The sequence below is a fragment of the Geotrypetes seraphini genome, chromosome 2 (assembly GCF_902459505.1).
Source record: "Geotrypetes seraphini chromosome 2, aGeoSer1.1, whole genome shotgun sequence".
NCBI lineage: Eukaryota > Metazoa > Chordata > Amphibia > Gymnophiona > Dermophiidae > Geotrypetes > Geotrypetes seraphini.
In genome coordinates this window covers 9185073-9204597 of record NC_047085.1, presented here as the reverse complement: position 1 = coordinate 9204597, position 19525 = coordinate 9185073, and the positions used below count along the sequence as shown (strand labels likewise).

Genomic DNA, 19525 nt, shown 5'->3' with positions numbered 1-19525 from the left:
GAATAGCCGATGGCCAATCAAGCCCAAGAGCCGTTCTCACGGTGGCCAATCCAGGTCCCTAGTACCTAGCCAAAACCCATTCAGAATCTCAAAGAATAACAAGATTCCAGAATTCCAGAGAGTAACAAGATTCCATGCTTCCAATCCAGGTCAAGCAGTGGTTTTCCTCATGTCTTTTTCAATAACAGACTATGGACTTTTCCTCCAGGAACTTGTCCAAACCTTTCTTAAAACCAGCCACGCCATCTGCTCTTACCACAACCTCTGGCAATGCGTTCCAGAGCTTAACTCTTCTCTGAGTGAAAAAATATTCCCTCCTATTGGTTGAGGAGGCCCCTTAGAGTCCAGTGAATGGGTCCATATACAGATGTGCTAGGATGTCTCTTGGTGTGCTCCTCTTTCCTAGAGCCAAAAGCCACCCTCCCTTGCTGCCTGTGAGAAGCATGCCCTGTGCTTCTGTTTCTGTAAACAGACTGGTCCCCAGCTCGGCCAGCCTGTGCTGGTTGGGGCGTGTAAGTGGATCTAGACATGGCAGGGGGAAGGAAGGGGGGGTGTCTGAGCTGTGAGCTCCTTTAAATTGTGGGAGGTAGGATTCCACTGACAGATCAGCTGCTCCTGGAAAGGTCAGCGCCTCCAGTCCCTCACTAGGAAATATGACCAACAGTTGCACACATGTCCCTTCTCCACCCCTGGAGATCACCCCATGTGATCAGAGAGAGGAGAGAAGCTCCACCAGTGAGAAGAGACAGACAGTGACAGGCACGGGGCCTGCAGCAGCAGCAGGAAGAGACTGACAGTAGCAAACAGTGAGAGTGACCTGTAAAAGAGAGAGAGACAGAGGGTTAATGGAGATAAGAAGAAACCTCCCAAGAGCAGCCAAAGTGAGCTAAAGACAGAAAGGCTCTTGAGTCTTGGATACAGAAGACCTGAAAAAGTACCTGGAACAGAGAAAGGAAGAAGCCAGCACCCCTGATCCTGGAAAGACATCCCAGGTTAGTGACCCTCCTCCCCGCCCTCTGTCTGTGTCATGGGAGGCAAGTCATCTCCCTGCGCTGACCCCATTCCTGGAAACAGGATACCCTCAACCTAGAAAGAGTCTTGGGGTTGTATTCCGAGACCAGGAACTGTCTTCCCCTTCCCGATGTCATACAAGAATTGATAGAAATCACTCTAAAATCTCCGGAAGAGACAGTTCAGCCAGGTCACGACAATTATCCAGATTTCTATCTCTTTCCTTTGAAGGTAGGGACCACCCTAGTGCAAAAGGGAATTTGAGCAAAATTGACTTCAGGATGCAGCATTAAAGGGAGTTAGGCTGGAGCAAATTGACCCCCCCCCCCCATGAAACAGGGTTACAGTGACGGGAGGGAATTGATCCCACTGATCCAGTTTTACAGTGATTGATGCTGGAACTAACTTTCCTCCCCCCCCCCCCCAATGATATGGTATAACAGCATCTCTGGAGGCTACTCATTCCCATGATGCAGCATTAGAGGGACGCTGGTGGTATTGGACCCCCCACCCCCACCCCCATGTGATGTGTTGTGGAGGGAAATTAACCTAACCAGCCTGAGACCATAACTCCAAGAATATATTTAATGACTATATTTTCAATTGTTTGATCTACGGGGCATTTTCAGCCTATTGCGTGATGTACAATAGAAATTCAAAATGTAAGAGAAGGAAATTACAATATGATCATTATAGTAAGGAAAAGTATGGGTAGTGGGTGAAACAAGGAAAAAGAAGATTATTGGAGGTGGTCGGGGGGAGCCACATGAGCAAAATGAATGCTCCATTTTCCCTCTTGAGTTGTAGCTCGGACTAAGGCATCTGAATGTCTGTTGGGATTGCTTGTTCTTCTGAGTTTTGCTAATCGCCCCATCTGTAGCCTGCCTGTCCTGGGAGTGATAAGAGACTTTCTGCTCTGGAATGGGTGTGACAAGAGTCCTGAAGGCATCTGACATCTTCTCTCCCTGTTTACCCTTCACCGAGCTGCACGGTGACTACTGCGCTCACTTACCTCACGATCTTAAAGAAGTGATGCCTGATCGGGATGAAGTGGCCTGTCCGAGAGAGCCCCTTGTTGCTTGGCTAACAGAACTGCCCCAGGTTCCTTTGTGAATGAGGAGAAAGACAGGCCCCTGGCATTGTCATCCCAGTCCTGCAGAAAATGTCACATCACATAAGAAACATAAGAAATCCCTTCACCGAATCAGACCCTTGGTCCATCCAGTCCAGTGACCCGCAAACGCAGAGGCCCAACTAGGTGCTTCCTGATGAAGACCCAGGTGTTCCCAGACGAGACCTTGTTTACCTGTATCCCTCAATGTGATTTGCAAGGAGGTGTGCATCCAACTTGCCCTTGAATCCTATAATGGAGGTCTCCGTCACAGCTTCCTCCGGGAGAGCGTTCCAAGCGTCCACCACTCGCTGTGTGAAACAGAACTTCCTGACATTTGTCTTGGGCCTGTCGCCTCTCAATTTCAGTACATGACCTCTCGTCTGAGTCACATATGACAACGTGAATAACGATGCATCTTGCTGGATTTTATCAAATCGTTTTAGTATTTTAAAAGTCTCTATCATATCTCCATGCATTCTTCTCTTCTCAAGGGTGAACAAGCTCAGTTTTCTAAGGCGTTCTTTGTAGCTCAAATTTCCCATACCTTTTACTAACTTTGTAGCTCGCCTCTGTAACCTTTCCAGCAGGGTTATATCCTTTTTTTAGGTAGGGAGACCAGTGTTGGATACAATACTCCAGGTGTGGCCTGACCATTGCTCTGTAAAGCGGCATTATGACGTTAGCCGATCTACTTGTGATTCCCTTCTTAATCATGCCCAACATCCTGTTTGCTTTCTTTGCAGCCGCCGCGCATTGTGACGACGGTTTCGGTGTCCGGTCTATCAGTACCCCCAGGTCTTTTTCCTGTTCGCTCTTGCTCAATGTCACACCTAACATCTTATATTCATGTTCCTTGAACTTCGTGCCTAGGGGAAAGGGAACTGGAATGATGGACTACCCTTTTGTGGTTACACATTCAAAGCGGTGGGCAACAGTGGATAGAATGTCTTGCCCATGGTCACAAGAAGCAGTGCTGGGACTCATTCCCACAACCTCAGGGTGCTGAGGCAGAAGCGGTACCATTAGGCCACTCCTCACCTTACAAAACCTTGGTAACTTGTGGCAAGTGAAAAAAAAAAAAAAGTCAGTTCATGGGATGCTCATGGTTCTGGTTCATTTCCTGGGCAAACGCAAAGCAGAAAATAGAATCCAAGCTCCAGTGGTCACTGTCCAGAACGTCAAAACGAGCAGAGATTGCACACACCACAAACCAGGAACTGCTGCTTTCATCCTGTACTTTGAGCCACTGTCCGGGTGACTGGGGACCACCGTTGTCCTCTGGTGCACTATAGACACCCTCTCTTCTGTTGCTAGACGTGAGCTCTTGCACTGTCCTCTCGGCCATCCATCCACGGACTCCAAGTCCACTTCACACAAATCCTGGTGGAGTAACAGACTAATTCCCTTCTTCACGTGAGATCCCCTTTGTCACTCACGCCATTTCTCTTACCAGGGCCCCGAGACAGGAGACAACATAGAAGCCAAAATATGGAGACTTATGAAATGTATTCACTGCTAGAGATTTGTCTTCATTGAGGGGAAGTCCATGAACCATTCGCTCAACTGTCTTCTTCCTCATCACTCAGTCAAACGGGGACCCTTCCAGCAGTCATTCTGTTCCTCGCTGCTAAGGATACATCCCAGCCACCAGCCCTAGAAGCCTGATCTAGTATAAGTTAGTGCTCCTTATCCAACTCTGTATATATCTAAAATACTGATAACCTGTTAGGTCTCTATTAGAGAATGACACAGAGGGACTAGAACCCGCGGTTAACTACAGGGCAGGAATAGGAACAGAGCCTGCAGAGAAGGAGACGGGGACAAACTTTGTCCCTGTGTCATTCTCTAAAAAGCATCACTATGTAAAAACTTAACACATCTTAGACAATTGGCAACTGAATTCAATGATTTAAAAAAACTTTTGCATTTAAATTAACTACTGTTAAATGACATCATTAGTGTTTTGTCTGCCATCTGCAACATCCTTCCATCACGTACCCAGCTGCTCAGGCATCTTACTGTTACTGCAACAGATTCTTCCATCGTTGCTTGCATCGGGGAACAGTCATTTAATGGCAGTGACAAAAATCTTAAATGTGCATCAGAAAGTGGCTTCATCAGGGGTTTTTTTTTTTTACTTTATGGAAACTTTGTACTAAAACATTATTTTGACTTTTTTTTATCTTTTCGATTATTGGTTCAATCTCTTATTTTAAGTATTTTGGATTATTGTAAAATAATTTTCTTAGGTTCTTTTAAGAAAACCATTAATAATAATAATAATAACTTTATTTTTCTATACCGCAATACCACAAAACAGTTCAGAGCGGTTTACAGGATAAGAGACTGTACATTTACAGCGAAGTTACAGCTTAGTTATAGCGAAGTTACATCGAGGTTACAGCATATCGAAAAACAGTTCAGAGCGATTTATACAATGTAGGTGCAGAGAATTAGTTAACAATTATATGGTATAAACCAGTGACAATTACAAAATGATCCAATAATTGTTGCATGGGGGGAGGGGAAGGGTAGGGAGGGAGGCAAGGGAATATTAGTTTGGTCGGGGGGGCGGGGGTTAGAGGAATTTATCAAAGAGGTATGTTTTTAGAGATTTCCTGAAGGATTGATAAGTTGGGGCAAGAGAGATGAGAGTGGACAGGCAGTCATTCCATTTGCCAGCTTGGAAAGAGAGGGTTTTGTCGAAGAATCTTTTGTGGATGCATCCTTTTGGGGAGGGGTAGGCAAACAGGTGTGCATTGCGTGTACGGTTAGAGCCTGGGAAGGTGAAGTGGCGTGAAAGATATATCGGGGCTGAGCCAGTTAGGGTTTTGAAGCAGAGGCAGGCGAATTTGAAGATGATCCTTGCTTCGAACGGTAGCCAGTGAAGTTTCCTGTAGAAAGGGCTGATGTGGTCTGATTTTTTGAGCCCGTAGATGAGGCGGACGGCCTCATCTACGGATGAGACTGAGAATCGTTCAGAATGCTGCAGACTCATTTATGGCCTTAAGAAATCAGATCATGTAAGCCCTTATTATATTTAAAAAAAAAACTGCATTGTTTGCCTGTAGAGGCTGGAGTTATTTTTAAGTTCGCTTGCCTCTGCTTTAAAACTGTAAGAGGCTCATCTCCGATGTATTTATTATATCACTCAGGCATAACCTGCACACGTAGTGCTTACATGTTTACATTTCCATTGCTGTAGGCTTGTACCTACAAGAGATTTCAGGCACAATCCTGGCTTGGTGAACGCATTCATCAAGGCCAGGGGTGTCCAATGTCGGTCCTCGAGGGCCGCAGTCCAGTCGGGTTTTCAGGATTTCCCCAATGAATATGCATGAGATCTATTTGCATGCACTGCTTTCAATGCATATTCATTGGGGAATTCCTGAAAACCCGACTGGACTGCGGCCCTCGAGGACCGACATTGGACACCCCTGCATCAAGCCATATCTTACTGTTCTTTTTGAAAATTAGTTGTCTTCTATGTTTGACAAATGTATTATTTAGTTGGGTATTTTTAAGATTGTAATTCATTTTTTACTTTTTTATAATGATTTTATTTTTAAGGTGTGAATGTATTTCACTGATTGTTCAGTTTCTTATGGTGTAAACCGCCTAGAGCTCTTGGTAATGGCGGTATAAAAGAATAAATGTATTATTTTTATTATTTCTCGACAGAACATTATCATTTCAGGCAGGCAAATGGAATGAATGCTTGAGCAAATTAATTCCACATGCATTCTCCTATCAAACTTATAGAAAGTCGATTAAAGCTTATCTTTTTGATAAATTCCTTTGATTCCATACTTATATTGGTGTAGTTTTAGCTAATCTAAGCTAATTTTTGGCTAATGTAATTTTGTAAGCTTTTGTAATGTTGCTGTCTGTATAGTCTCTCTTTCTGTAAACCGCATTGAACTATTTATGGTATTGCGGTATAGAAAAATAAAGCTATTATTATTATTTCCATATAACACAGTGCAAATGTCCCTTTTAACTTGTGCTGCTCTCCAGTGCCAGCTTTAAACCCAGAATTCCTCTTCAATTAAATGACTGTTGGAGTTTTTTTTGACCGATGAATGAAAATTTGACTCCTTTGAAAGACAGATTTATTAATTCATTTTTCTGTTGTGGGTCTCTGAGGTCTTTTTCCTCCATCATAAAAGAAAAAAAAGATTTGCATTTCTTTGCAATTTCTTACGTACACCTGGCTTCAGGTTAACTCCAGATTTTGTGTTTGAAGATGTCATAATTCTTCAGCTGAAACATCACTAATTAATAAGAAGTCAGTAGTCTTTAAGTTTAATTTATTAAATCCATAATCTCTTGGATTTTCATCTATCGTCTACCTATCTAAGAGAAACTCCTAATCTGCCACTCTGTCCTGTTCACAGGAATGAAAAATTGGACTCAGTTTGATAGCAAAGGATAAGACTAATGGCCATATTGGATCAGAGCAAATGTCCATCAAGCCCAGTATCCTGTTTTCATCAGCAGCCAACCCAAATCACAAGTACCTGGCAAGATCCCAAGCAGTAAAACAGATTTTATGCTGCTTATCCTAAAAACAAACAGTAGATTTCTTCAAATCCTTCTTAATAACGGCTTACAGACTTCTCTTTTAGGAAATTATCCAAACCTTTTTTAAACCCTGCTAAGCTAAATGCTTTCACCATGTTCTCCAGCAACGAATTCCAGAGGTTTCCCTCATTCTGTTGTGAAGAAAATTTGATCATTGGCATGTAACCAATAAGACATTTTTTGTCACGCTAAAGCATATAATAGCTTCTTTTTTTAATCTAGAAGAATAGATTCTATAAATGATGCCCAAATTTGGGTGTTGAAAAGATGAGTGCTTCTTTCCGAGTTGGATGCCTAGTGCTCAGTGCCAGGATCCACCCCCAACATTTCGGCCTAAGGATTTACACCAGATGAAACCTGGAGTTAATCTTTGTGAATAAATTAGGTGTGAATCCATCAAATTCTATAATACTGTACACATCTTCAGTAATGCCCCCGTATATTGATTCACCCTTTGTCCTGTGTCCTGTGTGCCTCTCACAATGACATTGTAAGCTCTCTTGAGCAAGGACCATCTTTTGCGTGTTTAATGCACAGCACTTCGCGTATCTGGTAGCGTTATAGAAATCAAAACTAGTAGTAGTAATAGACTCACCCTTGCCTCTCCTATGTCAGTTGCGCACTAAAAGACTCATGGGGCATCTTTATAGCATAGAGCGTAGCAAGATGCATGCATCAATCTAAATGGTTAATTATTAGTGCCTAGACCATGTCTCCCCACTCCTGTCCAATCTTCACTGGCTCCCAGTGATTTCCAGAATCCATTTCAATTGTTCCTGCCTGGCTTTTAAGATCATTCACGGCATCCTTCCTCCCCTAATCCCACTATCCTTTAACTCCTTGAGTCCTGACTCCACCAGACCTGCCCAAAGATATAAACTATCCTTCCCCTCTCTACGCGGTATTCTCTATGCAAGTAAACTGGGAAAATCTCTTCTCTTCAAAATCACAGGTCTCTGGAACGACCTTACTAGCTCGCTGCGGAATCTTACTAGCCCGCTGCGGAACCTTACTAGCCCGCTGCGGAACCTTACTAGCCCGCTGTGGACCCTTACTATCCCGCTGTGGAACCTTACTAGCCTGCTGCGGAACCTTACTAGCCCGTTGCGGAACCTTACTAGCCCGCTGTGGACCCTTACTAGCTCGCTGCGGAACCTTACTAGCCCGCTATGGAACCTTACCAGCCCACTGCGGAACCTTACTAGCCCGCTGTGGAACCTGGGCTCCCTCCAACTATTCCGCAAACAACTGAAAACTTGGCTCTTCTCTAACATGTAATTCTATTTTCCCCCTTACTCTTCCATTCTATATATAAGCTCATGTAAACCTTTTCCTTTCTCTTCTTATATTTTGAGTTCTTGTAAACCGTGCCGAGCTCCACTTCCGTGGAGAGGATGCGGTATATAAACTTAAGGTTTAGTTACTCAATTTGCATATATAGAATCCAGGACAGTCTTCTATAGAGAAGACTTGTTCGGGTTTTCCTGGACGTCTGGTAACCCTATGCATGACAGCTTCAGATATTATGGCCAGGCCTAGTAGAGCAGCAAGCGGTTCCTGGAGTAGCCTAGTGGGTGGACTTTTGAGACGGGTACTCAATCCCACACTCCACTCCGGAAGACGTCCGGATTTGCCTGGACACGTCCTCTTTTTAGAGGGCATGTCCGGACGGCTTTTTAAAACCCGGAACTTTGTCCGGGTTTCGAAAAGCTTCTTCTTTGGGACCACGTCAGGAGGGCATCCGCGCAGGTGGTGAGGTCATGCGCGCACGTGACATCATTGCGTTGCATCCGTGCATGTGCGGAAGCCCTCCCGACTGATGAGAACAGGTTGCGGGGGCGGGGCTGGGGTGTGGCATGGGCAGAACTGGGACCGGATTTTATTTAAGTAAAATCTGGTAACCCTACTCTGGAATATGTGAGCCTTCCAAAACCCACCCAAATCCCACTGTACCTACATGTAGGTCACACCTTCAGGCATAAGGGCTATTGGTGTGGTGTACAGTTGGGTCCAGTAGGTTTTCGGGTGGGTTTTGGAGGGCTCAGACACTATAAGGAGTTTATGGTGAAATGTGTGGCCAGAATACTAAAAATGTTGGCCCCCCTCCTACATCCCAACAGTTTGTTTTGTGCAATTTTCTTTTGGACATTTTGTTTTTAACCTTTTCCTATCGTAATAAATTTTACGTTACGCTGGTTCCAATCGCAATTATTGTAGCAAAGTTTTGTATTATTCACCGTTATCACTTACGGCTATTGTAAACATAATGTAAATAAGTCATAAGTCTGTCAATTCAAATATTTTGTGTTCCTGGCTCTTTATGAGTCCAAATCGGCCACTTTTGTCTAAGTGCTTGTCACTTCATGAACACCTGCCTGGGGCTGTTGATTATTGCAAGGGATGAATTAGGCCCGTACTGATTATTGCCTTGCTTCTCCTTTAAATTAGTTCCTTATTTAAGGATCTAGCTGGTGGTGCATTTTTCACGCCGTTGTTGGTCCTGGTCAGGAGTATAATATATTGCAGTACCAATTTTTGTGACGTGTCTTTATTAGTCCATACAGACTGTTTATCCACTGTCTATGTCATTTTTGGAATGTGGCGTCATCCAGGACACACGTTAGGAAAAGGTTAATGGTTGAAAAAGAGAGACTCGCTGTGCGCAAACACATCAGAGAAATGGCCGTTTTCCTGTTTTGAAAATGGTCATCTTTGCTACTGGATTTTGGTGTGTGTTTGGCAAAACATTGAAACTTGGATTTTAGACGTCCTGTCAAAAATGCCCCTCATTACTTACTAGGATTGTAAAAGTCAGAGTCCTGACTTAACAAAACTAGGTTTAAAGAAAAACATCAACAACAACTCCTTAATGAATTGTGCATTACATTACGATGGGGAGTGTGTGGTGCTGTGGTTAGAGCCACAGCTTCACCACCCTGAGGTTGTGGGTTCAGATCCCACATTGCTCCTTGTGACCCTGGGAAGTCACTTAATCCCCTCGTTGCCCCAAATACATTAGATAGATTATGAGCCCACCAGGACAGACAGGGAAAAATACTTGAGTACCTGAATGTGCACCACTTAGGTTATAAGTGGTAAATACATAAGATCTGCCGCTTAAAAGAAAAATCACCATCACAGGTCAAAAAAAAAAATATACTAAAGTCTCAAGTGTCCAAAAACTCAGAACAACTCTTCAATAAATGACTTTTAAACCTGGCATCACCACTACATAGTATAACTTTTAGGGTGGCTTTCAGCTTTCAGTTGTTATGATTCGGCGCAGAGAAAATGAAGCTGCTTACAACTACAGTAAGCTGAAATCTCAGGCAAGCAAATGAGAAAATGAAGCAAAAAAAAAGTTTAGGAAATGCAATTCAGTATTACATATCAAAAATATCATCAGAGTTTCAAGACGGCAATCAAGCTCTTCATGAGGCTAACATCCTCTAGTATGCTCATCATCATTAAACTCCTCTGGTCGCTTGATGATGACATCATCAATGTGGAACATCCATGGCAACAGCATCCGTAGAAACCAATCCTGCTCAGACCATACATAGGTGCGTTCTACCAAGAGCTCCAGTGCATACCTGAAAACCTGGTGTAAGGGAGAGGGGTTTGGATTATATTGGGGGCTGGGGGGGATAAAAGCTTGTAATAATGGTGGCCATCACCTTTCCAAGAGGTGAACTAAAATCCTAGCTAAGCAGTTCACAGCAAGTCAAAAAGGGTGGTAGGTGGAGGCTGGTTGGCTCGAGCAGTCAGCCCCAACAAAAATAACTAATGAGAATCCCACCAAGCCATTTGCCAAGAATAGAGAGGAAGAAAGGAATGAGTAAGCTGAGAAGAGAAGTCACAAATGCCAGACTTGGAGTGGCACAGGAAGATCTAGATAGTCTTGCTATCATGGAAATGTGGTTCAAATGAGGCCTGTAAGTGGGATGCAGCCACACCAGGCTAACATCTGTTCAGCAAGCAATCAAATTCACATCTGAAACCTGCCACCCACCTTTCTTTGCCCCATATCCCTCCAGACCTTTGAAAGTGGTAACCATTGCTTTATAGGGCTGGACCTTTGCAGTTTCTTACTTACACCTGGCTTCAGATTAACCCCAGATTTTGTGTTTGAAGATGCCACAATTCTTCAGCTGTAAGCTTGCTGAAACCTCACTAATTAAGTTACCACAGCACTTCATTACCATCCTCTTGTCATCGGGTTATCCTTGGTATTTCTCTCACACTTGTTTTGAATTCCACTACTATTTGATCTCTATTAGAGAATGACATGGTGACAAAATTAATTACCGTTCCCGTCCCCGCAGATAACTGCGGGAAATAATCCCATGTCATTTTCTGTGTCTATTTCAACCTCAGTCCTTCTACGCCAGCATTCTTCAAAGCAAAGCTTGTGGGTCAGTGGTTGTGGCCATTCATACTCTGATTCTTCCCTCTCTCCTTAAAGAATGACATGAAGATGGTTTCCCGCGGTTATCCGCGGGGACGGTGATGAATTTTGTCACCGTGCCATTCTCTAATCTCTATCACTTCCTCTGGGAGGGCATTCCAACTCTCCACCACCCTGTCAGTATTTCCTAATCTTGTTCCTGAGTCTCCTCCTTGAGAAAGGTTGCCTTTTTTTGGATTACTAATACCTTTAAGTATTTAAATGGCTCTATCATATCCTCCTCCTCCCCATATTTTCACAACCGCTGAGGATTCCATCCTGGGCTTCTTCATTGGAGCTCTGAATAAGCTTTTCACATGGAGTGGGCCAAATGCCCAATTGGTGTTTCTGCTGAGAATAAGACTCCTGATGCCTGCCACTTGGGCCGAAACATGTACATTTCGAGTTATTGAGTGAATAAAGCAGAGTCGTGAGACACACCCGCTTACCTGTTTTCTTTGGACCTCTCCACTGTTTTTTCGTCTGTGAATGACTTGTGGAGGTGACTCTCTTCTTTTGTACACCTAGCTCTGTGAGCCAAAATTTTCCTGCGATGTGTGCGTGCAAAGCAATTGGCTAAGAAGCCAATTAATGTCCACAATTGGATGCTAACAACTGACATTAATCATCACTCATTAAAATATGCCCACACATCTGGCTGATGCGACTTTATAACTCTTAACAGCACATAACTCAGAAGAGAGCATGGCCATGGGAGGGGCATGCTGTCGGGGCTCTTAACTTGGGTGCCAGCATTTACACGAGGTTTCAGCAGGTGTAAATCAGGCACCAACAGTTAGAGCTTAAGAACATAAGAACTGCCGCTGCTGGGTCAGACCAGTGGTCCATCGTGCCCAGCAGTCCACTCATATGGCGGCCCCCAGGTCAAAGACCAGTGCCCTAACTGAGACCATCCCTACCAGAAGGAACTTGTCCAACTTTGTCTATAATCCCTGGAGGGTTTTTCCCCCTATAACAGCCTCCGGAAGAGCGTTCCAGTTTTTTACCACTCTCTGAGTGAAGAATAACTTCCTTGTATCTATCCCCTTTCAACTTTAGAGACTGTCCTCTCGTTCTCTCTACCTTGGAGAGGGTGAGCAGTCTGTCTTTATCTACTAAGTCTATTCCCTTCAGTACCTTGAATGTTTCGATCATGTCCCCTCTCAGTCTCCTCTTTTTAAGGGAGAAGAGGCCCAGTTTCTCCAATCTCTCACAGTACGGCAACTCCCCCAGCCCCTTAACCATCTTAATCGCTCTTCTCTGGACCCTTTCGAGTAGTACCGTGTCCTTCTTCATGTACGGCGACCAGTGCTGGACGCAGTATTCCAGGTGGGGGCGTACCATGGCCCGGTACAGCGCCTTATATAGAATTGTGCATAGTGACAATTTTTTTCTGGTGCTGAAATGTGAGTGGCGTTTACAGAATCCCTCCCCATCCCCCTCCCATGCCGCTTACATGTGCGCTTACAGAATAAGGCTTAGTTGTTTTGCTGACTCTTAAAACCCATTAAGTGTAGCCGTAGCCACAAAAGTGCTGCTGTTCTGTCCAGTCCTTGAGACCTTCAACCCAGCCTGGTTTTCTGGATTTCCACAATGAATATTTATGAGATCCATTTGCATTCACTGCTTCCATTGCATGTAAACAGATCTCATGTGTAGTCATTGTGGAAAGCCAGAAAGCTAGGCAGGGCTGTGGACTTTAAGCCCCTTACTCCCTCAAACCCCTGCTTTTAAGTTGCTTTGATATATATATATATATTTTTACACAAAGAGCAAGCGCCCCCTCCTTGTCGGCCATCTCTATCCTTCCCAAACAGATGACAGCCCGGCATGGCCGTATCACATTCATGGGACTGGTTGAACCACTTCTCCATGACAGCAACAATGCCTCCGCCATTAGAGTTTGCAGGTCTGGAATTTCATTGCTTGGACTTTGAAAATGCGTAATTATAACTGACCAGTCCTGTACAAACAGTCCACTGAGCTCATCGCTTCCAGCAGTTTTCCCCCCCAAAAAGTCTCATGATACCTTCTGGGGATGAGAAACCAAATGAAAAGGCTTCCGTCTGCCACCCCCTTTCTCTAATTGAAACATCTGTGACTTTCCCACTTTGGATTCTTTGAAAGATGTAGGCCATCATTACAGTAGAATTGTTTATTGGTCCATATATGTATGGCTCCAGCCCCCTATATCTCTGTATCCTCGTCCTGTACACCAGGTTTGAGACACCCATTGAATCAGCCGTGTGACAGACTTTCTTCTTGCTTTCCACGAGCAGGCTCTATCTGTGAAAACGCCATGGCCTTTGCTAGGTGTCTAAGGTCACTCCCTAAATTCTGGAACTCCCTCTCTACAACATGGACTGCCAGGAAGTGCATTATAACATCCAGGTCAGAGCCCTTTCTTCTCCTGTACTACTAAGAATTTGATTTACAGTCCAACTGTCCAAGGCTAATACTTTTCATAACAGAGTTTCCTAGCATAAAGCGTTTTCTGTTTTGGGACGTTTTGAAAGTGACTTTAAAAAAAAAAAATACGATTGGTGTCTTATAAAAATAAATCATATTTTGCATATCCTACAATTCTATGCAGATTACAATAACTGTCCTGGTGGACTCCCACTCTATCTAATGTACCTACATCAATGGGGATTAAGTAACTTGCCCGGGGTGACAAGGAGCAGTGTGGGATTTGAACCCACAAGCTCAGGGTGCCAAGGCTGTAGCTCTAACTACTGCACCACACACTCCCAGTAACACACAATATCATGCCAGATGAAATTTTTTTGTGTGGAATATCACTGTATCTGGGTCAATGCACTTGCCCTGGGATCGGTAGCATGAAATGTTGCTACGACAGTATTTGGGTTTCTGCCAGGTACCTGTCACCTGGATTGGCCACTGTTGGAAACAGGATACTGGACTAGATGGACTGGACCATTGGTCTGACCCAATATGGCTAGTTTTATGGTTAGTCGAAAATATTTTGTTTGGTTTTCAATTGGGAAGGCAGTCTCACTGTCTGTACCACAGGCCTTGCCCTACCAGAGCCCTCTATAAATAGGGTATCCAGAAGTCTGGATTTCTCCGAACATGTTCTCCTTTTGAGGACATGTCTGGAGGTCCAGATGGCACTTTGTCTGGGTTTTGAAAAGCTTTCCTTTGGGTAGGGTCACATCTGTGCATGTGTGGATACGATGCGATGACGTCACGCGCATGGGTAATGTCATTGTGTCGCATCCACACATGTGCGGATGTCCTGCCCATCGAAAGCCGGCAGCAGGGGGTGGGGCAGGACTAGGACGGACTTGGGGGCAGGGGCAGGGTCATGGTGGGGCGGAACTTGGGCATGATGGGGCGAGGATGGGTGGGACTAAGCAGGCCTGGGGGAGCGGGTCTAGGGGGTCCGGATTTTCCAGGCGGAAAATCTGGTAACCCTATCTATAAATCATCCATTTTTTTCTTTTCTTTTCTTTATCCTTTGTGTGAGTGGGAAGAAAATCTGGGTATGGGAGTTGCCTAATAATCCAGGTCTTTCTCCTGGTCCCATCAGATTGAGGGTCAAGTTGCTGCTCCACTTCTTGGATAAAGAGCAAGCAGAAGGATGGGTAAGGTCTCTATCTCACACAAACTCAAAACTCAACTGAGGCATCATAGAAGACTCTATAAAAACCACCTTTAGGCTGAGCTTTAGACTTAAACTATTTCTCATTTAACCCTCCATTGCCTCGGAAACAAACTCAGATTGTGAGCCCCGCCCTAGACTTAGGGGACTCATATGGCTTCTGCACTAGAAGGAAAGATTAGGTTCTTACCTTGATAATTTTCTTTCTAGTAGAAAGGCGTATGAATCCTGAAGGCCCACCTGCCAGATTTCATTTAGCCTGCTTACTGTCTCAGGCATACAGTTATGTGAAAAAAATTAGGACACCCCATCAAATATTCAGTTTTTTCTTAAGAAATGTTCACATATCCATGTCAAATCTTTTTTTTTTTATTTTTTTTTTTAAATCTCTGGAAAAGAAAGTAATGTAATTGCAGGTAAACAACAAAATGTTCCTTGATTTATTCATGAAACAAAAGATATCCACAAAAATGTAGGTCGGACTGAAGATCCATCAAGACCAATAATGGCTAATCCAGAACACAAGTACCTGATAGAAGCCCCAAAATAGCTAAATCCCATGTTATTTACACCTACAGCTGAGCGGTGGCTTTCTCCAAGTCTATCTGGTTAAAACAGTTTATGGACTTTTCCTCCAGGAACCTGTCCAAACCCATTTACATTAACTGCTGTGTAAACAAAATTCAGAGCTTAATAGTGCATTGAATAAAAATGTGTTTACTCCTACTTGTTTTAAATGCACTACGTAGCTTCATTGCATGCCCCCTAGCCCTTGTACATTTACCTATTGCTCTCCACGTGTGATTTTATGGATCTCTATCATATCTCCCTTCAGCTGTCTCTTCTCCATGCTCCTATCCTCTTTAGCCTTTTGCCTATAAGGGAGATATTCCATCCTCTTGATTATTTCAGTCACCGTATCCTTTTTTGAGACCCAGCAGCCAGAATTGCATTCAGTATTCAAGGTTCAGTTGCACTAAGGCAGTTTCCCAAACTGTAGGTTGGGATTCCAGATGGTCAGGGGGACTCCCAGCCAGTCAGGTTTTCACAATATCAGTGGCGTACCTAGCATATGTGACACCCGGGGCCCATCATTTTTTGACACCCCCCATCTATATGAAAAATATGATTTTTAGTAACAATCTACATATCGCACAACAAAAGTGTACCTAGGAAAAGGCAGCATCTTAAACACTGCAGTGAGCACCAGTGGCGTACCTAGGGGAGGGGCGGAGGGGAGGGGCGGGGGGGGGGCGGTCCGCCCCAGGTGCACAGCCCAAAGGGGTGCACAACTGGCCTGCCGCCGGGGAAAGGCTGCCATTGCCGTCATCAGAAAAAAGCTGGCGCCGAGTTCTCCCTCCCTGCTTCTCTTCCCCGCGAGTCGACCAACTAGCCGGCTTCTTTCTGATGATGGCAATGGCAGCCTTTCCCCAGCGGCAGGCCAGCTGTGCACCCCCTTGGGCCGTGCACCCGGGGCTGACCGCACCCCCCCACCGCCCCCCTTAGGTACGCCACTGCACAATATTCCTAATATAAATGAGCGAAATCTGCATGCCTATTACCTACTTTATAGGCAAATTTTGCTCGTGCATATTCATTAGGGATATCTGGAAAACCCAACTGGTTGGGGGTCCCCCAGGACAGGTTTAAGAACTACTGGTCTAATGTTTGCCAATTAAAATCCAATGCTTAAAAGTGCAGAATGATGGACTTGGGGGAAAAAGAAATCCGAGGGAGCCTTATGTACTAGGCTGATTTGCACAGACAGGGAGAGAAAACTTAATTTGGGGTTACCATATGGCTCCTGATAAAATAGGATGGATTAAGACATCGGGGTTTTACTTCCACAATGGGGGTGACAGTGTCTCAAGCTCTAAAGGCTACAAGACAGTGTGACAAAGTGGTGGCTATAGCCAAAAGCCTACTAGGCCATTTAGAGAGTGGCATAATCAGCAGAAGAAAGGAGGTGATGCCCCACTTGGGAGTATTTTGTTTGGTTTTGGAAGCGTATCTTACTAAGGATGTAAAAAGACTTGAAACGGTCCAGAGGACAATGATGATAATGGTATGGGGTTTGCACCAAAAGATGTCTGAGAAGAGACTGGAAGACCTGAATATGTATACTCTAGAGGAGAGAGGAGGGACAGGAGAGATATGATACAGACATTTAAATCCTTGTAAGGTATTAATATAGACGCAAATCTTTTCCAGAGAAGGGAAAACTAGAGGACAGTGGCGTATCTAGGGTATGTGGCACCTGGGGCCCATCATTTTTTGACACCCCCCCATGTAAAAAAATATTTTTTGTAATGACCATGAAACGGAATAAATGGTCAGAATAGAAACAGGCAGTGAAAATTTTCTTATATTCCAAACATAACATAACATAAATTATGTCTGAATTGTCATGACATCAGAAGTACATATGGAGTAGTTGCAGGTGATGCTTGGGACAGTTCTGATTGTGTTAGTTCGGTTTTATATGTTTTTTGAATAGAAGGGTTTTTATTTCTTTTTTGAAGGTTTTGTAGTCTGTGGTCAAGGTCAATAGGTTGTAGAGTTGGGGGTCGAGTGTTGCAGCTCGAATGGCTAGGAGGTTGTCAAAAGTTTTTTTCTTTTGACGTTTTTGGTTGGAGGATGTGTGAATGGTGCGTGAGTTCTCCTATGTCTGTTTGAAGTGGATTGAATTATTTAGCTGAAGAAATTAGTTACCCCCTCATCCCACACACATTAATTCTCTTCCATTTTTGTTCCCATTATAAAAAACACTGATAAGTTCCCAGAAAAAAAATACATTAAAATAAGAAGTGAAAACAAAGGCCCCTACAGATGAGAACATAACATAAGAATAGCCTAACTGGGTCAGACCAATGGTCCATCATGCCCAGTAGCCCATTCTCATGGTAGCCAATCCAGGACACTAATACCTGGTCAAAACCCAAAGAGTAGCAACATTCCATGCTACCGATCCAGGGCAAGCAGACACTTCCCCCATGTCTTAATAACAGATTATGGACTTTTCCTCCAGGAATTTGTCCAAATCTTTCTTAAAACCAGCTACACTATCTGCTTTTACCATAACTTCTGGCCACTTCATTTTTAAGCTTAGATCTTTCCTTTCAAACAGAGACCTTGCTAGATGTCAAATACAGCACAAGGTAACTTCACATGGACTTAGCTGTGCAGGAAATGTGAATCTCCTCATACACCCACCATATAGTGCAAAAATGTGCAAAGGTCTGTTTTTTTCTTTCGATCACTACATAGCCTAATACCACACAAGCAGCGCTGTTACAAACATATTCTGTAGGTCAATGCTAAGGATAACAAAGTTTCCTTCCTTGGACCAGAAGGAGATACTGATAAATCACTGGAAGAGATCCCAAAACAACACCCAAAGACCCACTCAGTGTGTGAACCAGTTGAGTGGAGTGGACTAACTGGGGGGGTGGAAATGGGCCCGGAGTTTGCTCAGCAGAATTTCCCAGACCACCTCTTCCTCTCAACACATTGACACGCTGCCACCATCACCACTAGGAACACCTCACTGGGTAGGCCAGCTATGCTATAAACTTTATAAAACACATTATTATATTTTCTTATAAAGCACATATTTTAACTGAACTCTCTGACATCCTCAGCCTTTCCATTCACAAAAATAGAAGGAAGAAAAGTTCCCATTTCCTGCTGTCTCATGTCCCCGGCCTATACAATATTTTTTTTCTGCAGACCCTTCAAAAGTCTGACCAAATCCTCGTTTCACTTGCATTATAAAGTACTGAGGATGCCATCTTTCCCCAATCCCAGGTCCTAAAGTCTAAGACAGTAGCGCAAACTAATGCTGCCAGATTCAGGAAAAAAAATTTCGATTCGATTCAGCCTATTGAATTGGTTTTTGGATTAGATTTTCCTGCCCAGTTGGGTGATTTTTTTCAAAACTCCTGGTGGGTTTTATAGCTTTTTCACCCCCTTTGGCTTCTCCTAACCACTCTGGCGCTGTGGTGTAAATAAAATAAAGAAACAAAAATGACTTTTCCTCTCTCTGTTAAATCCTAGCTCACGTTTGCAATCCAACACCAGCTCTGGCAGGATACACATTTCAAATCTGACATATTATAATCACAAAACAGAAAATAAAATTAATTTTTCTACCTTTTGTTGTCTGGTTATATTTCAAATCTTGTTGGTCCAAGGCTCTGGTTTTCTTCTGATAACTTGCTTGCCAGGGTCTCCTTCTTTCTGCATGCTAACCATCCATCTGCCAACTCTGTCCTCCCTTTCCATTTCCCTTCCCTTCCCAGGAAGTCTGGTATCTTTCCTTTTTTTCATCTCCCTCCACAGATCCACCTTTTCTTAACTACCCTTTCATCTGGCATCTCTCCCTCCTTCCCCACCACCCCAGAGTCCACCATCTCTCCCTTTCTTTTCCTAATTACCCTCCTATCCAGTATCTGTATCCCTCCTCCACACCATCCCTTGTGTCCAATTTCTTTCCCTTTCTGTTCCTTCCCTCCCTAAATCCCATGGTCCATCATCTCTCTCCCTCTCCTCTATTTTCAGACCCATTATTTCTTCCCCCCCCAAAGTTTGGCATATGCATGTCTCTTTGAACACCCCCTTCCCTCCGTGTACTTCTAAATCAGGGTCCCCCCCAAAGGCCTGTCCCCCCTTAAAGGTCTGCCTGTCCCCCCTTGAAGGCCTGTCTCCCCCTTGAAGGCCTGCACCCCCTTGAAGGTCTGCACCC

At 44.0% G+C, this 19525-nt stretch overlaps 1 protein-coding gene across 1 annotated transcript in view; it reads left to right on the top strand.

Moving 5' to 3' along the window:
* Nucleotides 1-802: 802 nt before the first annotated feature.
* Nucleotides 803-19525, top strand: part of LOC117355981 (alanine aminotransferase 2-like) — a 116321-nt gene continuing 97598 nt past the window's right edge. The window contains exon 1 of the mRNA XM_033935189.1: nucleotides 803-992. The gene's annotated coding sequence lies outside the window, so the exon portion shown is untranslated. The remainder of the gene's footprint in view (nucleotides 993-19525) is intronic.